Source organism: Zootoca vivipara, chromosome 4 (assembly GCF_965207765.1).
Source record: "Zootoca vivipara chromosome 4, rZooViv2.hap1.1, whole genome shotgun sequence".
Lineage (NCBI taxonomy): Eukaryota > Metazoa > Chordata > Lepidosauria > Squamata > Lacertidae > Zootoca > Zootoca vivipara.
In genome coordinates this window covers 50267075-50284886 of record NC_142587.1, presented here as the reverse complement: position 1 = coordinate 50284886, position 17812 = coordinate 50267075, and the positions used below count along the sequence as shown (strand labels likewise).

Sequence of the window (17812 nt, the reverse complement as noted above, 5' to 3'; positions counted from 1 at the left end):
GTAGGTCCTGCTGTATTCAATGGTGCTCACTCCCTATTAAATGCATTTCGGATTGCAGTCTTTAGTTGTTGTGCTAAAACTGTAAGTACACAAGCAATGTACAGGTGGAAAAATTTCCTTACACAAAGAGTATCTCATAAATCTGAAGGAACCCACTTATATGCATCATATAAAATAAAGAGTTCAGTTTTGTACAACAGAACTAGCAAGGCTTCTACCCTGGAAGCCCTTTTAAAAGAGTGTGTTGGAGTTTGTCACCACCCTTCAAGTCCACCCCACCCCACCCCCACAACCCCCAACAGCAGTTCCTTGGCCTGTGTCTCAAAGGACACTTCTGAAGTTCCCTGAGTTTTCAGGACCAGCTTGTCAGGTGCCACGGGGGGGGGGGGGGGTGCGCTGTCAGAAAGAACAAACTCAAAAGCCCTGTTGTGCATGCAGAGCTCGCTGCCTGGTGCTCTGGATCGGGGCCACAAGCTTGAGGGGTGTTCTTCTTGGAACCAGGTTATGCTGAAAAAGAGATCTATCTGATACAAGCAGAATTCAAATGCAACATATTTCCAGTAACAAATATCCACTTAAAAGAAGAAGAAGAAAAACACTGACACATAAAATGTGGTAATAATATAAGGCTCTCTCTCTCTTTTTTGGGGGGGGAGGGGGGACCCTTTAGGGCACAATCCCAAACAGAGGAAATTCCACTGAAATTAATGGGGGGGGGGGGAGTTGCCTTCATTCAGATAGGGTATGGGGCCCAAACCTTTGGCAAAGTCACTCATGTTTATTCTAGATCAAGTATCCTTTTAGTTCTCCGGTCAATGTGAAAAATGCCAGACCCAAGGGGATATTTTATTTTTCATTATAAGTACACATTTGTGACAATTGGCTCTCAGAACAAACTTGAGTCCAGAGATGAACCCCTCCCCCCGGCTTTCATTGTCAAATTACTATTTCTTGTATTCAATCAAACTTTCCAGGTTATACACATACATACCACTACAAAAGTATAAATAGAAGAAGTTAAAATGCAGCTCACAACAAATACATCCAGAAAACCCTATTTAGATATATGCCCTTTCATTTCCCCACCCCCACCCAATTCCCTGCTTTTTAACTTGCATGTATATTTAGCCAAGTAATTTTAGGCTGCCAACACTATACCTACAATAGTCTTACTATGCTACCAGTAACATATTAAATTTTGTTCTTTTCTGCCTTTTCACAGAATGCCAAATGAAATATGAGTTCATGGGCAGCACACAAAGAGAACTTCTAGGGAGTTTTTGATGTGCATCACTGAATGCTCTGCCTTTCTTAGGTATCTAGAATTGGAGCTACAGTAAGATAGGGTCACCAGAGTGGCTCTGCACCCAGTATAATTTCCCTGATATAAAGGTAAACCACAGAATAAATTATCATAGAATTAAAGCATCACTGAATGAACTCTCAAGTTATGGACAAATATCTTTATACTACATGGTAGGAATATCCTGCCAGTGTTTTTTTTATGAACGCTAAAACCTCCTTGAATTAAGCAGATGTGAAGAATTCCATAAACTGCATGGTATAAAAAAATCTACACTGTGGAACTAAACCATTGAAGTCAATGAGGCATATACTAAAGGGTTAGGAGGAAGCTGGATTTGGCCTATTGTGTACAATATTGCAGATAATGCCATATATGGAATTTCAAAAAAAAAAGCCACACGAATGTCCATGGTCTGCTGCATGGTCAAGGTTTCTGTCCGTTAACCTACTCCACAGATCCAAGAGGGTTGGAGGTGCTACTCTATAGTTTGAGGATCACAACATGATGGAGCAAGGTTCTTAACCTGCATTTATTCTTCATTATTAGGGAATTGTGCATATATGCTCATCTCTGAAAGGTGATCAGTAACCATTAATTTTGACATGCAAATAACAAAAAAGAGATCAACAGCGTCAACTAAAATACCCTTTCCCCCCTTCATATGGATGAAGCAAAATTTATCCGATGAAAACTTTCAGCAACAAATGTGCTGCTGCTGCTGCTGTCAGATTTGTGGCAGCATGAATAACTTTCCCCAGTTGCTGCTGGGTGGTAGCTACTATTATTTTCCAAGATGGAAGCTGGCAGCCAGCAGCTACCACTAAGAAGAGCTATTGCTGCCATTGCCTGTAAGACCCACATTTTGTCCCCCTTAAAAACCTCTGAAATCTCCCCCCCCTTTGCATTCCCTAACCAGGACAACAAAATCGGGGTGAGGGTGGGCGTGCACTCAGCAAAACTCTAATTTTCTTTTGCATTTTGGGAGTATAGTTTTTTAAAGTAGGGTTAGCATGGTAGCCGTTGACTGGTCAATTGAAAATATTGGACAACCATCAAATACTGTATAACTTGCAAGAATGCTACTGTGTAGAATCTACACCATGGGTGGAAGCTAACTTCCATGATGGTTTTATCTTTTAGTAAAGGCAGGGGTGAAGGCAGCTTATACCAAGGCCCTGCTACAACAAAGTGCAAAGTTAGTAGCACAGAAATGTTTCTTCCATTGCCTAAATAAGGGGTGGGAGAGCTGTGGATCTGCAGTTGTTGATGGTCTACAGCACCCATCATCACCCCTGAACATTGGCCACAGAAGTTGGAATCTAACAACATATGGAGGGAGGCACAAGTTCCCCCCATCCCTGGGCTACCTGAAAGGCACCTCCAGAAAGGAACACAAAAAGTCGTCACTGGCAAACATCACTGTCTAATGAACAAAATTTCAGACCAAGCCTAGAAAGACCAGGTTCTAAAGCTTAATTAGCCACGAAACTCATTAGGTGAAATTGGACTAGTCACAAACTCTCAGCCTAATACCTCAGGTTACAAACGCTCCAGGTTACAAACGCTTCAGGTTACAAACTCCGCTAACCCAGAAATAGTACCTCAGGTTAAGAACTTTGCTTCAGGGTGAGAACAGAAATCGTGCTCCAGCGGCCCAGCGGCAGCAGGAAACCCCATTAGCTAAAGTGGTGCTTCAGGTTAAGAACAGTTTCAGGTTAAGAACGGACCTCTGGAACAAATTACAGGTAAGTTCTTAACCAAAGGTACCACTGTAAGTCTCACATGGTCATTGTGGGGTGGGTGATGTATGCCACCCTGAGGGGGTTGCAGGAAGAGCAGAATAAATTTATAATAAAATAATTCATTTCAACTTTTTCAAATTAATTTAACAGTGATTTCTAATTACCTATCTAATTTGCTTTCTGTAATCTGTGCATGTAGAAAACCTGTTGATTATTTTCTTTGTAACTCTCATAACACAAATACGTGACCATTATTTCACCAGATTTGACCAAGTGAGCAAATCATTATTGACTGGTCAAGTGCAAAACCCTATTTTAAATTTTAAAAGTTAATTATAGCTTTTGTCGACTGCCTCATCTACTATATATTTTCCAGATTTCTAATTCAAACCCGTTAGGCTACAAATGTAGATTACTTGAAAAATGAGGTGCTATCAATACATTATTTATATATACACGCTTCTACAGAAAGAGAAAACTCTCAGTTAACTCAATTAATGATGTAAACATATTGCATTTCTTTTTCGGGATGCATTCAGAATGTCAACAAATTTAGGATGCAATCCAAAACCAGTTTACCCAAGAGTAAGTCCCATTGAATTTAGCAGGACTTACTTCTGAACAGACATGCTTAGGTTTGGGTTGTAAGACTGCAATCTTATACAGTACCTCTTCTGGGTAGACATGTACAATAGGACATATATAGGACTGTGCTGTGAGTGTTACTTTTTATCAGTTAAAATACAGTGCTACAGTAAAACAAATAAATCTTTAACTGTGGCAAGTTTCAATTGATTGGTAAAGGATACACACAGATTTCATAGAACAATGTCATAATCACTATCACAGGAGATCACTCTGATTAAAATGAAGCTAATAAGAAGCAAAGTCTGAATGTGCATTTATTTATTTATTTATTTATTTGTTTATTTATTTATTTATAATACTGATTGACTTTTTCCCACTGCTAAGATAAAGTAACATATTTCCAACAACAATATTAATGGCAAACTTTGTGTCTATACAGTATGTATTTTGCTTTTATAACATGTCACTGATCTGCAGTTATATTTAACCATTAAAAAAATTAAATACAAACTCTTCTCACAGTGTTTCAACACAGGAAAGAACTGAAATCCTGCTAAAGATATATAAAGAAATATATTAAGGTCCAAAGTGATTAAACAAGACAGCAAAAAATAACAAAACTGAGTACCTTGAAAAACAGCAAAACCCTCAGATAAATAGCTAATTATGTATAAAACTAACCATGACAGATCATTCATACAGTTCTTGCAATACTATGGAATTTGTTTGATTTGGGGGAGCAAAGAGCTATTCAACGTAATCTATGAAATACTATTTGAACTTTTCCCCCATTCAATGAATCCTTCATAAGTATATTTTCCCACACTGAGTTTAAATAAAGTGACCCAAACAATGCTACCTTGCTGCCCATTACTGCCTATTATGACAATAAAAGAATTGTCATGTTTTAAAGTATTAGCTAGCTAGTAACCGCTACATTCATTTCTTTTAAACTGTCCTTCTTTAAATGCACAAAGATGTCAAAATAATAATAATCTTTGTATCATGTCGTGCCAATGATAAGATGGATTCTAAAGCAAAACATAATTGCACCTAAGTTAATAACAGTATATTCACAAACCAGGTAAAAACATCTTAATGGAGTTTAGGGTTGGTTCTTTATCTGAACTCAAAGCGCTCTTTGTCTGTTGCTTCAAACAAACCATATATGTGTGCTTATAGGGTTAAAACTCAGGAATGTGACAGTTCTCCATGTGCAGTCTATAGACCTAACTGTTCCACTTTCCCTGGTGGGGCTCCAAACTACATGAAAACAATGCAGCACACAAACCACTATTCCGACACTGAAGGTTTTGTTAACTCCACAGAATGCTATTTAAACCAGAATTATTATTTTTTCGTTTTAAACACAGCAATTACAGTACTTGGGGTTCCTAGTTAATACAATCATGAATAGAGAGGATCCTTTGCTTATTTTACCACATACTGAGAGCATCTGATAAAATGATTTATATTTACTTGACAATCACCTGATCACAGAAATTAATTTCCTGCATCTGAGTGTGCCATTTGCGAAACCAAATCTGAGCCTTTTACCAAACCCAAATCTGACCCTTATTCATTATATTACTTCAAACACTTAAAAGCTGGAGAACAAAACTAAGAGTCTTTTTACCTTGGACAGGGGGTTGTGCAGATTTTAAAAGGCACCATTGTATCCGTTAATTGAATGATGTCTTGTAGTTACCTACAAAGTGTGTGTGCATGTATGCGTTTATTATGTACAATATGAGAGATGCAGAAGGGGAGTAAGAGTGGCGGTGGGTCTGAAATGAAATAACTGAAATGAATGAATTTAAATGTAAATGATTAATTTGACTCATTCAGACCTAAGTGACAAAAGATCCTGACTGAATATGTAGTTTCAAATGCAGCAGCCATCCTGAAAATAAAATAAGCAAAATGTAGAACTGAAAAAAATAAAAATACTGTTTTAAGAACTAAGGCAAGTAAATGTAAGTATCCTCAATATCATACAGCATTCTCCACTTTAGCATCAAATAAACTTTTAAGAATTAGTTTAGAGGAAGGTAGAGCCAAGCCAAGAAAAAAAATTATGGCTGAGGGAAAAGGGGGTGAGATTGGGGCACAGAGGGAACTAATAAGAAAAACCAGGTAACTTCAAAAGTGCAGGATGTTCTTTAGCACTTCACATGTGGCAAAATGAATGTGTAAACTGTGTGTTTTTCACAGCTGCCTTGGATGTTGCCCAAACATGTGTACAGTGCCTTTTGGCTTAACTACATTCAGATGATTTTTTTTTAAAGTATGACTTCTGCAGGTAACTTTTAAGAAGTACTTCAGCAAGCGGCACTACCAAGAGAGAAAGGGCAGAGGAGAAGGTATGGTTAAAAAAACAACAACATGTGGTCATGCTTAATTTTGTCCTACAGAAGAAGAGCACAAGCCATCCAAGTATGTACTCAGAGGCAGCTAGCAACTGCTTTTAGGATTCAGCACAGTAGCACACACAAAAAGTATTGTCTCCTATATTCCTTGAGCTGTGAGACCACCAGCACCTTCTGCCAGACCACAATGCTGCCCCTGTCCTGTTCTTTCCTTCTCTTGCCCCAGAGCCTGCCTCTTCCCTTCGGGTCCTGCATCTAGGGCAAGCATAGCTGCCAAGTTTTCCCTTTTCTCGCGAGGAAGCCTATTCAGCATAAGGGAAAATCCCTTTAAAAAAGGGATAACTTGGCAGCTATGGAGCTACACACACGCGCGCGCATCCTGAAAGATGCCTTGCTATATTCGGGTTACAGGTAGGTAGCTGTGTTGGTCTGCCGTAGTTGAAACAAAATAAATTCCTTCCAGTAGCACCTTAGAGACCAACTAAGTTTGTCATTGGTATGAGCTTTCATGTGCATGCACACTTCTTCATATATTCGGAATTCAGTATTCCAGAAAATCTCTGGAAGCCAAAAGCAGGTCCCTACACTGCGTTGGGGTTGAGCTCCAGGCCCTCCTTTCAGATGCATCTGAGGAAGGGGATTGCAGGACACAACCCCATTCAGAATCGTGCTAGGATTTCAAGAAGCCACAAAACTGCCCTGGTTCTTTTCAGTGCTAATACAGTCTGTGAAGAAATAAGCGTCCGGGGTACCTCTGAGCATGTGCAGAGCTCCTCTCCCTTCCCCCTCCTCAAATAAAGACAAACCCTCCGACTCATCGGGAAAGGTCCAAGCAGGAACCCAGCCAGCCAAAAATCGTAGAGTTGGAAGGGACCACGAGGGTCATCTGCCTGCAATGCAGGAATCCTTCTTGTTCAACGTGGGGCTCGAACACGCGAGCCCAAGATTAAGAGTCTCAAGCTCGACCGACTGAGCTATCCTAGACTGACATCTCCGTGCCTCGAAGACAGTCGCCGCCGTCGAGGCACTCCAGCCACCTCCAGCCTTGGCGCTCCGAGGCTGGACTGGGTCGGCGGGGCGTCCGAGGTGCCCGCTGAGCTTCTTCCTTCCTCCCATTGCGGAGGCGGCGGCGGCAGCCGAGGGCGGCTGGCGAGCCGAGGAAGCGCGCCCAGAAGTTGCCCGCCGAGCGCAGCCACCCTACCCCCCCCCGCCCTCACACTTCGCTTTAGCCTTGCGCAGGCGCCCACTCCCTTCCTCTCTCCCGCCACCTACCTACGGCCACTCGCTCGCTCCCCACACGGGAAAGAACTTACCTCCCGCCCTGAAGCGGAGGGAGCGCGCCCGCAGCAACAGCGTCCGGCACCGGGACTGGCGGGAAAGAAAGGCTGACGGAGGAGTTGGGGAAGTCCCGTCCCCCCTCTCACGACGTCTCCCCCCCCCCCACTCCGCCCGGCCGCGCTGACTCGCGTCAGGGCTCAGCCCCGTGCGGCGTCTCCGGCCTCAGAGAGCCGCCGGCAGCCTCCAATCATAGCTCGGCGAGCGTCCCACCTCCCCCCCCCCCCCCGCTCGAGCGCCGCGGTCCGACTGATTCCCTCAGCAAGGGCGGCCTGTCAGGCTTCCTGAGGCAGAAGCAAGCGGCAGAAGTGAGCGCGCCACACGCGCTAGGCGACGGCGGCGCCTGTGTTGACTTAGCGTAGGCTGCGCGAGCCGGCGGCTCCCTCCACATCCACGGGACTCTGGCCATGGGCTCCGGTGGGAGGTGGCTTGCCGCGCGCCCGCCAGCGGCGAGGGGCTCTCGGTCCCCACCATTCTTGTGGCGAGAGGGGAAGGGGATCCTTGGCTCGCACGTGGGAGCAGAGGCGGCTGAGGGAAGAGCGCGCTCGGCACAGGGCGCCACGGGGGGAAGGTGCGCGGCGTGGCCCAGTTCGCCTTAGGCCGCCCACGGCAGGAAGATCGCTTCAAAAACAATGCAGGCGCCCTCTCAGAGATCGCTCCATAGCCAACCATCCAAGGTTATTGATTTTAAAGCTCCTTCGGTGGGAAGGACGGACCGACGTGACTGGAAGAGAGAAGGCTTCAGATGGAGAGGCGAGCGGGGAAAGCGCCAACTTTTCAAGAGTTTGAAGAACTTTCTCCCTGCCTAGCCACGGACCTAACCTAGGGTTTTTTGTTTGTTTGTTTTGTTTTTTGCTACAGAGTTCTGGGCAGGAGCTGTATAGATTTTAAATGTTCTAGGCAAAAGATGCCCGGGCACCGTTTGGTGCTGAGAGATGCTCCCTTCAAGAGGGAGCGAGCGCTCTTGGGGTTTACTTCTGAGTAAACGTGCTAAGGAAGATCCAGCTGGAGGAGGGTTTTCAAACACGACCCGGCCGGATCCTAGACAGAAAACGCCTCCGGAGCGACGACCTGAGGTCCAGAAAAGATCTCAGCGTGGGTTCAACGCAGGGTAGGGAAATGCAGCAGCGCGCCGAGAAAGCTCGAGTTGTAAACAACTAAGTGCGCCAATCGTGCCCTGTGAGAACGTCTGGGATCGGTCCGATTTTAACCACCACCACTCCCAGATCAGCTCCAGTACTAGGGAAAGAAAAGCCGTGCAGGCTGCGATCTTACCGTGATGCCTCTTCTCCCACGATCGTTGCCATCGCATTTCCCTTTTCAGGACCGTTTTCGTCACCAAACCCCATTCATGTGTTGCTTCTCCTGGGCTGAAGCCCTGAAAGCTACCTTCCTTCTTCTTCTTCTTCTTCTTCTTCTTCTTCTTCTTCTTCTTCTTCTTCTTCTTCTTCTTCTTCTTCTTCTTCTTCTTCTTCTTCTTCTTCTTCTTCTTCTTCTTCTTCTTCTTCTTCTTCTTCTTCTTCTTCTTCTTCTTCTTCTTCTTCTTCTTCTTCTTCTTCTTCTTCTTCTTCTTCTTCTTCTTCTTCTTCTTCTTCTTCTTCTTCTTCTTCTTCTTCTCCCCCTCCTTCTGCTACGAATCCCAGCTGACAGTCCAGGCAGACGCGAGGGCGAGCAAGCAAAGAAGAAACTCGAGTACTCTCTTAATTAAAAAACGAGCGGCTAAAAGTGTCTTGGGCTCTCTTAAAAAATAAAAAATGAATAAAAAAGCAGAGTTACATAATGTATTAATTGGTTGCTATTAACGCACTTTTATTGAGCATAGCACACAGAAGTTTGATTGTGAGCGAGGAGTGTTTTCAATGAAAGTGGAGTTATTTTAGCTGCAGACATGTTTACATTTCTGTGGTTTAGTCTATAACTTTCTCTTTTTCTTGCTTCAGAATTCTGCTCCATGAAGCAAAGCCCTTAGCTCCCAGACATTCCAAAAAGTCTGCCAAAATAACAGAAAAAAGAGAGGTTTTCTTAAAAAAAAAAAAGCAGGCACACATAGACCCCCAAGTCTGGGTCAGGCAGAGGGCTGTATACCCCCTCCCCATTCTCTCTAGTTCAAAAGCCTTCAGGGCTCCATTTCCTGTTTCTAAAGGGGTGGGGGAATGAAGTGCCTCTACAAGTAGTGATTATTAGGCACTCCCTAGAACAGATCTAATTCTGAGTAATTCTGCCTATACCAATTGACAGTATTACTTTCTGGCAACAGCCTTGTCTCACAAAGGACAAACCACATGAATGATCTCAATTTTGCCCCAATATAGCTTCCTCATATATGCTAGCTACGGTATTTACTGTGCACCAGAGTTGATCCGAAGCACCTGTAATGTGCAATGTGCACCAGCAACATCTGGAAGATCAATTTAGTGTGCCACTATGGTGCTGAAACGTGCAAGGATTTGAATAAGAGCAAATTTCTCCACATCGATTTTCCATACTACAAAAGGCTGTGGGTGGGAATCCTGTATATATTATAGCAGGTCACCAGTGTACACAGCTTGTCTGGCCCTTGTTATCTTCTTTATGCACTAGCAGTTCTAAAAGCAGGATTTATATTTTTTCACACATTTTTTCTCCCAATCTAATAGGGTAAGTTCACTAGATGAGCTCAAGTTTATATGTGACATAGAAAGAACAGGTGTTTGACACTGAATAATGACAACCTTCAAATTGTCAGATAGCTTTCCTTAAAGCCAAATCAAGTTGCCCTAGAAGGCTCTATGTTGATATTTTGTGGATGGCATACCAATACACTGGGGTGCTCAAATATGAAGGCACTACAAGCAATGCAAGCCTAAATGGCACCAAGTAGAAATCAGCCTGAACTGCAGCCATAGGCTAGATGATTGTCCTGACAATATAATAATCAGTGTGTTATATATTCAATTGTTTGGTGTGTGTTTTTTAATAAAAAAATAAAACCCTGTAAGGTCCAAGCCCTCACAAAGCAGCTTCAACCACATAAAACCACAATGAAAACCAAAGACCAAAAACAGAAAATGCAACATACTGTATTTTAAAAATACATTTATTTGGCTCTTATGTCTTGCCTTTCCATTATAAAATAACAACATCTAAAAAATGCAAGCAAGCAAACAATGGCTGTGATCATCTTTCTTGGGCATAAGCTCTGTTGAGCTGAATGATACTTATGAATAAGCATACATGCTATCATGTATACACTGTATAAGATTATGTTGTAAAACAATCCCATTTTCCTTAAGCCAAGTAAAGTACCTAATGTTTCTAATGGGTAGTCTACTGAAGACTTATTAGTGCAGTAGGCTGAGAATGGCCACTGTCACATCAGCAAAAGAGGGTTCTGGGAGGTGGAAATGGTTTCTGAATATTGCCCTTTCTGATTTCAGATTTATGCCTCTGTGTGTATGTGCATGAGAGAGAGAGAGAGAGAGAGAGAGAGAGAGAGAGAGAGAGAGAGAAACCTCTTTGTACTGTGTTGAATGCAGAAAGGCACTGCTGACAGATGATAGTATATATCATGTTGGAAGGTGAGCAGGTGAATGAACCCACGATGTAATGGCTAATTTGGTGTTACCTGAGTGGGGTCAGAGTCGGCACCTGGATTCATAGCAGGATCTGGTCCCTGTGCTTGTGTCTTTGTTGGGTGGCTTGCTGTTGCTTGTGAGTAGCTATTCTAGATTAGGGGATCTCTCTGTAACTGTTGGCCTTTCCATTTGGACTCCTGGATGCTCTGTTTTCATTGCTCTCTGGAACCATTGGTTGACCTACTTGGATGTTACAGTGGGCCTGTATTGGCAAGGGAGACATAGCACCTCTGACTGCCATGGGTTTAACTGTCCTGATGTAGGAGGTCTTGCCAGCTTAAGTTTAGGTCAGGGGTCACCAGCTTAAGGTTAGGCCAGGGGTCACCAGCGTAGTGCCCAGAGGCTTTTCCTGGTGCCCACATGGTCCTCTCCTCTGCTGAAATTAGACTGGTGTCCACAATAGTTTCTCCAGTTTGCAAATGCATTCACAGGCCCCCAAAGGTTGTGGTGGCAATCGATGAATCTCCTACTCCAACATATGGCAGATTAAACTTCCAAATGGCACCTTGCTGATGCAGGGTAGTTAAGCAGTCTCAGAGGCAGCCTGTTCCCTAGAAAGAGAAAGATCACACTTACTGCTTGTGAATGTCATATATTATATATATTTTTCTATATGTCAATCTAATCAACAGCTATGGTTATTCTTTCTGGACAAAGATTTAAGGTAAGTAGAAAATTATCATATACTTTCAGGTTTTGCCCTGCTTTCTGTTAATAAAATTGTTTTTGGGGTGTCTGCTTTATATTAGATTTATGGTTTATGTAGATTAAAGTATATTAGTGCATGTAATCGTTCTCAACTACCTTATATAAAACAGAATCTATCACTTCCTCCCTAGTGTGCACTTACCATGGTGAGCCCATGTGACTTATTCATATTGAACTTGCCCATAAGCAATAAAATCAGTGCACAAAATATCCACCCAAAGAACTCACAGAATGAGAAACAGGAGCTCCCACCCTGCCCCCCTCTTCATAATAGAATCAATGCTCTATTTAACACAGTGAATTGTTTCAAATTTCAGTCCTCATTCCCTCATTGAACAGCCGCTTCATCTTTGAAATATCCAAAATTCTGAAATTTACAAGGCCTTTTAAAAAAAACTATAAATGAAGCAATTAAACCTCCAGATTGGAGGATGTAAACCTTTAAAGGCCTCTTTATAGAATTTCAAAAGAAAGAGGGGGTTATATTTAGCAGGTGTGGCAGCCCACGCAAGACATTTCATTGAGAGAGAGCCTGACATTATCCAGTAACAAATACTTAAATTAATATAAAACATCTTCTGGAGAGACCTTTTTCCTTCCTTCCTTCCTTTCTTTTTTAAATAAATGCTGGGCGATCATAACCCTTTAGGTGAAATCCTTATGCACACACACACACACACACACACACACACACGACACTATACTCAATTACTTTAAAATCCCCTTGATTTCTTGCAGGATCAGAATTTCACCCTTTCCAGTTCCCTCAAATGAGAAAAGCACAGTCACACATACACACAAATCAAAAGACCTTTATAAAAAGCAAATCTAATTCAAAGTGACTTCAGGAGAGTAAGGGAGATGGAGGGCATGGAAAAATTGTGCTATTTTCTTATAAGCTAACATCTTTTTTTTCTGCCTCAAAACCATTCCTTCAAGAGGAGAGCAAATGATCAAATGGAAAGAAATGAAATAAATGCTGCCTTCTGCACAGAGCTCTGGTCAGTCATTTTAGTTTGGAGATGGTGTGGGTGTGCTACCTAATTGGGAATAGGAGAAATAACAGCAGTTTGTCCACCTTGTGTCCCCATTCTGCTCTCAGCTCTCACCTAACTATCTAGAGTCACCATGAAGGCTTTGCATTACACAGTGACAATACTGCCAAGGTATCGTTCCTGAAATCTAATTAGTGCCACTGTGGAATGCACAGCCTTCATGATGATACTGGGCATTGAAATCTTAGTGATGATGTAAATCATATTTTAAAATTAGCCTACCCTATTCCCTTAGAAAGAGTCCTCCATGAGGATGCTTAAATTTTATAGCACGGGATACACTTTTGATTTGATTTGTTCACCAAGCATCAGCAGGGTTACAGTCCTTTGGTTGCACATGCTGCAAATCTTCTTTCTTCAAATAAGGTAGATTATTCATCTTAATGTCTAGCGGCAGAAGTACAAGATTGAGCAACTGCCCTGGAGAAGCGCCAGCTGATTAACTATTCCTGCTACTCTCATTGATTGACAGAGCACATTGATTCCTTCAATGGTTTCCTCAGTCCAAGAAACCACCATGTCTCCATTAAGTGTTTGCTAAGATAAAGTAGTGCTCACTGGAAGGACAGATCCTGAAGCTGAGGCTCCAATACTTTGTCCACCTCATGAGAAGAGAAGACTCCCTGGAAAAGACCCTGATGTTGGGAAAGATGGAGGGCACAAGGAGAAGGGGACGACAGAGGATGAGATGGTTGGACAGTGTTCTCGAAACTACGAACATGAGTCTGACCAAACTGCAGGAGGCAGTGGAAGACAGGAGTTCCTGGCATGCTCTGGTCCATGGGGTCACGAAGAGTCGGACACGACTAAACGACTAAACAACAAGAAGATAAAGTAACAACACCTATGTTTAGGTAGGTAGCCGTGTTGGTCTGTCGCAGTCAAAATAAATAAAAAAATTTGTCCAGTAGCACCTTAGAGCATAGCTGCCAAGTCTCCCGTATTCCCCGGGAACCCCCCATTTTTCGGTTTACTTACCAGCCGGGGGAGGCTCCTTCTGCACATGTCTGGAGTCTCTGGACATGCACAGAAGCGATTTCCGGCGGGGTGGCCATTTTGGAACTGGGCAGAGCAGCATCGAAAGTCGCTTCTGAGCATGCTCCGCCCAGTTCCAAAATGGCGGCAGCACTACTTCCGGTCTGCCGATCCCTTATGTTTCTGGCAGGAACTTGGCAGGTATGCTTTAGAGACCAACTAAGTTTGTTCTGGGTATAAGCTTTCGTGTGCATGCACACTCCTTCAGATACCTATGTTGTTCCTGCCAGCACAATACTAAAGATTAAACCTGTATGTCAACCAAGCAGCATGGGATCAATGTCCCATGGGATTGAATTTGGCATGTGTAAAATGCATATGAGTAGATCTTTACACACAGTAAATCTGGCCCCATACAGAGGATCATGAACCTCATCCAACAATGACCATTTCAATGTAAAAAGTTATTGTTGATGTACTGGACACAGCTTCATTCTGAGCCAGACAGTTTTCTGCTTGTGAATGCAGCAGGATGGCTTGTCTCGAAATAGTCTTTATACTGCACCATGGCCATTTAGACTGGCATGGTGCATTGCTCCCAAACAATTGAGAACTTTCATCAAACAGATCTCATGTTCTTCTATTGTCCTACCAAATACTATTGAGTCTTCAAGATACACAAGTACTTCAAGGCGTTTCATGCTCCCACAACTTTCTCCATCAGTTGTTGAAATGTAGCTGGAGCCCCAGTTTCTCCTTGAGGCATCCTTTCAAACTGGATAGATGCCCAGAAAGCAGATGAGGGCAATTTACACATTGTCTCCTTCTGCCATAGGAATTTAATGGTAGCTGCACATGAGATCCAGTCCTGAAAACTACTAGCTTCCAGTCAAACTGCCAGATCCACCATCTATTCAAGGCAAGGCATTGGTTTAAAGTCATGTAATCAACACGAAGCCATATGGCACCTAATTTCTTGCACTCTGTTAAATAGGTGATGACTCTGGGCTATGGATTCCTTAGTCTAATTCTTCAGAATGGTCAGTTTATGTTTCTTCATGGGAGCTAACTGTTAGAAAAGTTCCCTTATAACAAGAGGGTCTCTCCTTATATTAATCTTAGTAACTGTCAGGGCCTTTAGAAATGAGCTTCTCTACTAGCTAAGAGGAGGGGGCTGATGTAAGGTACAGTGGTACCTTGAGTTACAGACGCTTCAGGTTACAGACGCTTCAAGTTGCAGACTCCGCTAACCCAGAAATAGTACCTCAGGTTAAGAAATTTGCTTCAGGATGAGAACAGAAATCATGCAGCGGTGGCATGGTGGCAGGTTAAGTGGTACCTCAGGTTAAGAACAGTTTCAGGTTAAGAACAGACCTCCAGAACTAATTAAATTCTTAACCTGAGGTACCACTGTGTATGTAAGTGAAGCAGCAGCTGTTTCGGAGAAAGAAGGGTGAGGGTGGGGGATAAGTGATTTTGGTGAAAGTGCAGGCCTTCTTTCTGGGGATCTGATGTGGGGCAGAGACCCTTGTGCCTTGTAGAAGTGCCTGCTGTTTGACTCTGCTTACACTTTACTTTGTAAATAAAGAAAATATTGCAAAAATGCCATAAATCCCATGTTCACATTTCCAGAAGAAACCAAACCTACTTGCACTTTATTGGGAATTCTCACTGATCAGGGAATTGTGGAGTTTTACCTAAAAGCAGCCATTCTATCAGGCTGCAGACGAAGTAAAAGCAGCGCTATTTGAGCACTTCTCTTGAGAGACTCCTTGCTTTTGATCCTCCTTCAACTGTCCCCTAGTGGCAGCTATTCCATCAGGCTACCTGCACCATTTCCATCCCAGCTGGTTGCTATAAAAATTGTTAAATTTAAAAACTGGTACCTATGCTTACTTTATTTCCCTTCCTCACCCCATTTATTTCCCCTCATGTGTCATGTCCATTAGATTGAAAGCCTAAAGGTAGGAGCTGTCTTACTCCTGATCTCTGTAAGCCATGCCTTTTCAGCTCTGACTGGCAGCAGCTTTCCAAAGTCTTTCTCAGTCCTTCTATCAGAGATCCTTACCATTGGAAAATATATTTGTGATATTCCGCTGGAGACACGCTGACGTTGGCAACATTTCATCCCAGATTCTAAATGGAAAATATTGAGGAAAACAATGACAAAATGAGCTGGATAATGTTTGAAGGTAAAATCTGGAGGCTTTGGGACTGTGCTGACAAACCTGGAATGGGAGAAGACATCATGTGTAAATTAAAGCCAGAAAATCAAGTCACACAATTGACACCGACTCTCTGTATTGTATTCAAGGTTAAATAGAGGGTAATCCTAATCTCCCTGTGGGAAGGGTGCAGGGCAGTGCATTCATTTCTTCTCTGCTACCATTGGTCAGCAGTGTCCACTGTGGTCTAGCTTTGTCATGGCAGATGAGAAGTTATTGCCTCTGGTTCTCCTTCCAGTGGTAGCAAAGGATTGGAGATATTGGCTTCTTCAGATTCAAAGCTCCACGAACCCTGCAAGGGGTCTAATCCTCAGACCCCTCATGGCCCAGTGAAAATAAGAAAGAAATATCCACTGCTCTGTGCCTCCCTAGTTCTTCAGTAGGATTGCTCTGGAGATTATACTTGGTTCCCATTTAAATCACTGGTAAAAGTTTGACGTAAATTGCACTGATCTCCAGTAAGAACTAACGTAGTTTGCACCCACTCAGTGAAATCCAAGCAACAGCATGCCAGAAGCTAAGAAAAGGTGTATCACAATAAATATGCCTGAAGAGCAAATCACTCCAGGCAACTCAGGCATGTGAGCCAAACCATGAAGTTGCAGGGAGGGGGCGGAGAATGTGGAAAATGCAAAGTAATCTAATGTGCCTCTGAATACCAGTTGCAGTGGATCACAGCTGAGCAGAGTGCTCTTGCACTCATGTGCCGCTTGCAAGCTTCCCACAAGCCTGTGAGAACAGGATGCTGGACTAGAAGGGCCATTAGCCTGATCCAGCAGACACATCTTATGTTTGCTATAATTTGTATTGTTTGTTGTTTTGGCCATCACACCAAAACACAAAAGTAAATTCCCTTCAGGACATGTCATTCTTACATCGGTCTGATCTAACCATTGAGATTGTTCCACTTTGGTCTAGAAGTATCATCTGTAGGGCATTAAGTGCAGATTTTGATAAAGACAATTCAATGCAAAGGTTCGTGATTTTGTCTAAAACAGGCATCCCCAAACTTTGGCCCTCCAGATGTTTTGGACTACAGTTCCCATCTTTCCCGACCACTGGTCCTGTTAGCTAGGGATCATGGGAGTTGTAGGCCAAAACATCTGGAGGGCCGCAGTTTGGGGATGCCTGGTCTAAAACATTTGGCAAGTAGTTCCCAGTAACACAGTAGTTCCCAGTAACACATGGCGACCACAACAGGCTCCATAAAATTGCCTAATGCATAACCCCTATCAACTAGCATGGTGTGCAAAAAGAAGACAATATGAAACACATTGTACATCTGTCACTGAGCTCTAGTGACAAATTTACGCAGGATAAATCAAGGAAACAAATTTTTATTTTTTTGCGGAGGCGAGGGGAATCACAAACATATTTATTATTTTAACCAAGAGAATCAGTATACCATTATGTGTGATAACTAGTTGTGTGCTTCCACTAAAGCTCCAGCTGTATGCATATTTTCTAGGACAGTGATGGCGAACCTATGACACGCGTGTCAGCACTGACACGTATAGCTATTTTTGGTGACACGCAGCTGCATGCCGAGACCTTACTTCCAGCCGGCGGTGGAATGCCGCAGGTGACACATCTCTGGGGGCCTTGTGGACTTCCAGCGAGGCAAGATGGCGGTCAACATGGAGCCGCGGAGCTCCTGAAAGTGACCAGCGCTGCAGGAGCTGCCGGATGGGCTCCCGAGCCACCGAAACCGCCACCGGCCGGACACTGGGAGCCACCAGTTCAGCAACCGGGGAGCTGCTGAACCCCACCCCCCACCCCGCAAACCTGACGGCCGGCCTTTTTTTAAACGGGGAAACAATTATACATTTTTGTTATTTAAACTATAAATATTGTAAAATTATGGTTATGCTCGGTTTTTTGGTGAATTTTGACAC

The 17812-nt window shown here is 43.2% G+C and overlaps 1 protein-coding gene across 6 annotated transcripts in view; it reads right to left on the bottom strand.

Annotated features, from left to right (window-relative positions):
- Positions 1-8971, bottom strand: part of ERG (ETS transcription factor ERG) — a 108897-nt gene extending 99926 nt beyond the window's left edge. Inside the window, exon 1 of one of the 6 annotated variants that reach the window (XM_088667898.1) lies at positions 8616-8971. The gene's annotated coding sequence lies outside the window, so the exon portion shown is untranslated. Of the gene's footprint in view, positions 1-7318; positions 7570-8615 lie in introns of those variants that run through there. The other 5 variants (XM_088667899.1, XM_088667896.1, XM_035115089.3 and 2 more) reach the window with 5 other exon arrangements.
- Positions 8972-17812: the final 8841 nt, after the last annotated feature.